Source organism: Oratosquilla oratoria, chromosome 41, assembly GCF_046742065.1.
Source record: "Oratosquilla oratoria isolate Oo_2021 chromosome 41, ASM4674206v1, whole genome shotgun sequence".
In the NCBI taxonomy this organism is placed as follows: Eukaryota; Metazoa; Arthropoda; class Malacostraca; order Stomatopoda; family Squillidae; genus Oratosquilla; species Oratosquilla oratoria.
In genome coordinates, this window is record NC_134817.1 from 18,094,192 (window position 1) to 18,101,691 (window position 7,500).

Below are 7,500 nucleotides of genomic sequence, written 5' to 3' on the forward strand. Positions count from 1 at the left end.
CATTTGTTTTATATTATTTGTTTGTTTGCTATTATTTGTCTGTTATCATTTCTTGATTTACATTTATTATTAGTTATCAGTCAATTTATTATTATTATTTACTACTTACCTGTTTGTTTATTATCTAACAATACCTATGCACTTATCTATTTGATTTATTATTATTTATATTATTATAATTGTTATTTGTTTATTTTTATTTGTTTGTCATTATTATATTTTTTTCCGCATCCGACTTAGTTTTGGACCATAAGGTCTCCTGTCGGCATGCTCCACCTTTGTAATCCTTTGTAAGTTGTTCAGCGGTCAGAAGCCTAAGGCCCAAACACTTCACTTTTGTACATAGTCCCACTTTCCATTATCTTCATTAAACCTGTCAATTTTTTGTCATGAGTCTAATGAACCTTTCTCTCCTAGCCCTCTAATATACCTTCCCCTTGTGTACGAAAGTCGAAACGACTTCGTGTGGGAAGGCGGTCGTGTACAAAAGTCTATACGGGGCATCGAAGTACACAAGGATTCCAGTGAGGACAGGGGAAGGAGAGCTTTAACCACACGACCGTAACAATATATATATATGTATATATATATATATATATATATATATATGTATATATATATATTTATACATATATATAATATATATATATATATATATATATGTGTGTGTGTGTGTGTGTGTGTGTGTGTGTGTGTATGTATTTCTCGAAACATACATAAAGAAGGGTCTATTCCTTTCCCACAGAGGAGACCTTTTCAGACAAATAGACTGAGTGGCGATGAGTTATCCACTTGGAGTAACTTTTGTCAATATGTACATAATTAATGTGGAAGAAAGGACCTTCCACAACCATCCTCATCCAGGAATCTACGCTAGATGCATCGAAACAAATGTTTATCACTACTTTCACTGCTGATGAGGTTTCCCATCTCATAGCTTCATTTGAAAGCAACTCTTGCTTAGCTATCGCTTTTGAACGCAGCATTGATCGACATCTCCCTTTCCATGCCACTGACAGTTCCAAACAAGACCAAGATTTCAAAACTAAAGTTTAGACCAACCCCACCAATGTAGGGCGCTGCATTAATGACAGAGGAGAGTGCCCGTTCCATACAAGAAGTCTGTCGTGGGTTCTTGTGTGAGCAGAGCTTTGACTCACTGATGCACCCGGACTGAGACACACAGAGAGCTTGATTGCATCGGACAGGTCCTGACAAATAAGGGCTATGCAAATCAACTGATTGGAGATGTAATCAAGAAAAATATAGACCAGTACGTTGCACCTACCCAACAACCTATCATACCTAAATAGAAGATCATCATATACCACCAGAATAATTTTCATCATATATATAACAAAGTGTATGCCCTTTGGAGAATGATTAAGAGAGGAATAACCCAATATCATCTGAATACCATAACTTATCTTGGGGTGGGCCGCTCCAACAGCTACATTGGAAGGACCTTCTCCACGTTGCAGACCGGTCTACAATGCCACAGAAACCAAAACACAAGGGCGCCCTCGCAGAAACCCATACATAAAACTGAAATCATCCACCGAGAACACGATTTCAGAAGACTTCAGATTGCGTCACTTGCCAACGCCCTTCTATCAATGTTCAACAAAGTGCAGATTCTATTTTTGCCATCCACACAGGAGACACGACTCGTATCAAAACCAAAATACTCATGAACCAACCATCCATCCACCAATAAACCAATCAGCGACTAGGACCGGTCACCAGGCCAGGCTGCGGGCCAATGAAAATCGAGGGTCACAGGCGCCTGGATGGCTTGATCCCGGACTCGGATATAAATGCCCAAGCACTGACTAGACATAATTCTCCAAATTTCCAGTGAAGAAACAACTAACAGTCGGAGGGGAAAAACACCGAGTTTCGTTGAAACATAGTCAACAAGCTCCACTGTTACTGGAGCAAGATTAATCAAGTCGGCATCTAGCAGCACTTACCGTGAGCTATGATACTCATCAGAGACATGAATAATATCAACCAGTTCCTCTCTGTGAATAATAATAAGATATTCCAAAATAACAAGATTGGTTATCTTAAAATCATCAAAGCGGCCAATGCAGTTGATTGTAAGTAGAATTACCTGTGAGAAAACATGTCCCAGAAATATATACTCAGTATCTCTCTCTCTCTCTCTCTCTCTCTCTCTCTCTCTCTATATATATATATATATATATATATATATATATATTATATACATATACACATACAGTGTATATATATACATATATATAGATATACATGCATGTATACACACACACACACACACACACACACACACACACACACAAACACACACACACTATATATATATAGAGATATATATATTGTATATATATAAAGAAGAGAGAGAGAGAGAGAGAGAGAGAGAGAGAGAGAGAGAGAGAGAGAGAGAGAGAGAGAGAGAGAGAGAGAGAGAAAGAGAGAGAGAGAAACAGAGAGGAAAAAAGAGAGAGAAGGCAAAGTAGACTCCCGCAAGAGCCCTCGGGCCCAAACACACGAACGAGAAAGAAAGGAAGCAAGAGAAAGTAAACAAACTCAACGAAAACGGAGTAAAAGGAAGGGAACGAAAACGGGGGACCCCAGCCACGAGACGCAGTGAACGAAACTAACTGAAACCTGAACGGAAAGAAAGAAGTCGTGCGTGTCAACAGCAATGGGGGGAGAAAACGAAACAATATGAAATTAGAACTTAGAAAGACGAAACAGAGGTTTCTTTGGGTACATATGGAGAATAAAGATGTGGAGGTTAAAGACAAATAAATCTGATAATGCCATAATAGCATACAAGACGAAGGAGGGAGGAAGAATGGATGAAACGAAAAGATTTTTACGAGCCCAGCGGGTCACTGGGTAACTGAATAAAATGGTCTGGCAACAAGTGGTGACCCATTTTATTTGATTCGTTCGCATAATTCATCATCAGAGGATCCGCGATAACATTGAAGAAATTAAGATTATCTGTCTTTATTTCTTCGTGAAATTTCATTGAAAGCTGATTAATTCCAATCCAAGGAAGCTTCCAACAGTCTAAGGAGTGACCTTGGAGGAAGTGGGAGGGAGGGCGAGGAGGAAAGAGGGAGTGAAGGATGGGAGTATAGGGGAATCTCTCTTTCTCTCTCTCTCTCTCTCTCTCTCTCTCTCTCTCTTTTTTTTTTTTTTTTTTAGCTTTACCTCATCGGGAAATGCTGACAACGTTGTCAGATCAAATGGAATGCTGATACTGTTGTCAGAGCAGATAGAATGTAATTCTCGATTTCCGACAAAAATGACCTGTCAATGAATAGCTTATGTCTAGTTACAAAATAGATTGAAAAAGTTTAGTGTCATCAACACTATTTTTCTTTATGATAGAATGTGACAGCTTAACAATATTTCTGAATATGTATATTGTATATATATGTATATATATATATATATATATAATATATATATATATACTGTATATATATATATATATATATATATATATATATATAACGTATATGTATATGTATATATAGATTCTTGTTGACAGACGAGATTAAATAATATTGCTGTTTCTGCATTGTTTATCTTTTTGTTAAGAACTTCAATTTCTCTTGCTAATTTACGGTGTTGGACTGATAGTTTGCCGAGTAGTATAGACCTCCAGATTCTCCCATCCCACAAGCGCACGTGACCTCACCTCTCCTAGTGATTCTCCCAGAATCAGGATGATCGCTTCACACGACACCACCCAAACAATCAGAAATAAAATAGTATATAAACATCACACACACACCCACCCAAACAATTAGCCTGAAGATGGTCTACAGAGAAGACCGAAACGTTGCAACCTCATACGGACAGCTACTCAGCAAACTATCAGTCCAACACCGTAAATTAGCAAGAGAAATTGAAGTTCTTAACAAAAAGATAAATAATGCAGAAACAGCAATATTATTTAATCTCGTCTGTCAACAATAAAATATTCTTCCTGGATACACTAATATATATATATATATATATATATATATATATATATATATATATATATATATATATACATATTATATATATATATATGTGTGTGTGTTTATGTGTGTGTATGTAAATATATGTATATATATATGCATATATATATATACATATATATATATATATATATATATATATATATATATATATATATATATAGTGTGTGTGTGTGTGTATGTGTGTGTATACCTTTCGTAAATGTGAGGTTGGCATGGGTATGAATAAAATCGCCTGGCTGCAGATATGATAAGAGGAAAAGTACCACCATGCACGGACGGGGTTCAAGGCAGCAGCAGGAGCAGAGAGAGAGAGAGAGAGAAGGAGGGGGAGGAAGTTGGGGCTGAAAGGAGAGGAAAAAGAGGAAAAAGAAGAAGAGAAAGAAGAGGAAGAAAACGAAGAGGAAGACGAAGAAGGAGAAGAAAAAAAGGAGAAGAAGAAGAAGAATAAGAAGAAGAAAAAGAAGAATAAGAATAAGAATAAGAATAAGAATAAGAAGAAGAAGAAGAAGAAGAAGAAGAAGAAGGAGAAGAGAGAGAAGAAGAATAAGAATAAGAATAAGAAGAAGAAGAAGAAGAGGAAGAAGAAGAAGAAGAAGAAGAAGAAGAAGGCGAAGACAGAAGAAGAAGAAGAAAAAGAAGAAGAAAAAGAAGGAGAAGAAGAAGAAGAAGAAAACAAAGGAGAACAAGAAGAAGAAGAAGAAAACAAAGGTGAAGAAGAAGAAGAAGAAAAAGAAGAAGAAGAAGAAGGAGAAGAAGAAGAAAACGACAGTACGATTTACGTTCCAGCGTACCTCAAGTATGTGAAGTAGGACACCCTGAGGTGTCCCCGAGAGGGAGGAGGTGGTAGGGTGAGGGGAGGAGGCGTCGATGGGAGTCGCTGTTGGTGTAAAGGTAAAGTTAATTAAGTGGATGTTAGAGGAGGTCAGAGTGGTGATGAGAGGAGGAGGAGGAGGAAGAGGAAGGGGAAGTGAAGGAGGAGGGTGAGGAGGAGGAGGAGAAGGAGAAGAAGGAGGGTGAGGAAGAGGGGAAGGGGTGGGTGAGAGCAGTGCCAGTGTTTTATGAGGAGAGGAGGAGGAGGAGGAGAAGGAGAAGGAGGAGGAAGGGAGGAAGAGGAGTAGCGGGACTAGGAGGAGGAAGAAGAGGAGGAGACGGGAAGAGGGTGGCGGAGGAGGAGAGGGGAAGAGGTGGCGGAGGAGGAGGGACTAGAAGAGACGAAGAAGGAGGAGGAGGAAAAGGAGGAGGAGGAGAGGGAAGAGAAGGAGGGGAGTGGAGAGAGGAGACGAAGGAGGAGAAGGAAGAGGAGGAGGAGAGGGAGGATGAGGGGGAGCGGGAAGAGGAGACAAAGGAGGAGAAGTAAGAGGGGGAGGAGAGGGAGGATGAGGGGAAGTGGGAAGAGGAGACAAAGAAGGAGGAGGAGGAGGAGGAGAGGGAGGATGAGGGAGAGTGGGGAGAGGAGACGAAGGAAGGGAAGGATGAAGAGGAGGAGGAGGAGGAGAGGGAGGAGGAGGTGGAGTGGGGAGAGGAGACAAAGGAGGAGAAGGAAGAGGAGGAAGAGAGGGAGGATGAGGGGGAGCGGGAAGAGGAGACAAAGAAGGAGGAGGAGGAGGAGGAGGAGGAGGAGGAGGAGGGGAGGAGGGGGAAGTGGGGAGAGGAGACAAAGGAGGAGAAGGAAGAGGAAGAGGCGAGGGAGGATGAGGGGGAGCGGGAAGAGGAGACGAAGAAGGAGAAGGAGGAGGAGGAGGAGGAGAGGGAGAATGAGGGAGGGGAAGTGGGGAGAGAAGAGAAAGGAGGAGAAGGAAGAGGAGGAAGAGAGGATGAGGATGAGGGGGAGGATGAGGGGGAGTGGGGAGAGGAGACAAAGGAGGGGAAGGAAGAGGAGGATGCAAAGGAAGAGGAGGAGGAGGAGGGGGAGGATGAAAGAGGAAGAGGAGAGGGAGGAGGAGGGACAAGGAGGAGAGGGAGGATGAGGGGGAGCGAGAAAGAGGAGACGAAGGCGGAGGAGGAGGAGGAGGAGAGGGAGGATGAGGGAGAGCGGGAAGAGGAGACGAAGGAGGAGGAGGAGAAGGAGGAGGAGGAGGAGGAGGAGGAGGAGGAGAAGGAGGAGGAGGAGGAGGAGGAGGAGGAGGAGGAGGAGGAGGAGGAGGAGAGGGAGCATGAGGGGGAGCGGGAAGAGGAGACGAAGGAGGAGGAGGAGGAGGAGGAGGAGGAGGAGGAGGAGGAGGAGTAGGAATAGGAGAGAGGAGGAGGAGGAGGAAGAGGAGGAGGAGGAGGAGGACGAGTACTTAAAGAGTTTAAACCAAAACAAGGAGGGGAGGTGGGGGTGGGGGGTTGACCGGCAAATGTGCGTTGCCCGCTTGCACGCATTCCACATCAAAGGGATTACCGATGCGCTTTTGTTTTCGTCTCATTTAATGGAATGAGTCGTATCCAGTAAAGGGCAAAGAAAAAATAAAAATAAAAAAAAATAAATAAAAGAAAGTGTTATCTGGGCGGCATTTTTCGGGACGATTATTGGGCTTAACCTCGGGTGACATTTTTTTCTAAAAAAAAAAGAAGAAAAAAAAAAAAAAAAAACCGACGGCGTTCATGGCGGTGTACTGGATATTCTGGTGTAATTTTCAAATATTAATTTTATTTTTCTTTGTTTTAATATTCCTCTTTGAATACCTAATACATCGGTCTTATATAAATATAATTATAGAAGTGTTTGTTTGTGTGTGCGTGTGTCTATGTGTGTGTGTGCGTGTGTCTATGTGTGTGTGATTCACTATTGTCTTGGAGCTCGTGATCGACAGCTATTTCCCTCCGGGAAGAGAGCTCAGAGCTCATATATGACCGATGTATGGGTAATGCTGTGACCTTACACACACAACTCCCCGCCCACGAAAGTTGGAGTAACGTCTAACAGCGCAGCGATATTGAAATTATTTCAGCCGTGGGCGGAATTCGAACCGGGACCGCCGTAGTGGCGGCCGGGAACCCTAACCACTGTGCCATCAAGTCGTGTGTGTGTGTGTGTGTGTGTGTGTGTGTGTGTGTGTGTGTGTGTGTGTGTGTGTGTGTGTGTGTGTGTGTGTGTGTGTGTGTGTGTGTGAGTGTGTGTGTGTGTGTGTGTGTGTGTGTGTGTGTGTGTGTGTGTGTGTGTGTGTGTGTGTGTGTGTGTGTGTGTGTGTGTGTGTGTGTGCATGTGTGTACGTTTGTGTGTGTGTGTGTGTCCATCTTTGTATGTACCTCTCCCTTTCTTCACGTAGGAAAGAAAACAAGAAGAAAAAGAAGAAAAAAGAGGAATAAGAAAAAAAGAAGAAAACGCAACTTGTAATTGTATCAAAGCAAGTAAACAAAGACATCCTTTCGTAAGAAAAGAAAAGAAAAAGTAAACAAACATTGCACAGAAAACGGAATGGGAGAGGGACACTGTCTCTTTTCGGTCAACAAACGTTTTCAACGTTGAAAACGTTTTTCAACGTTT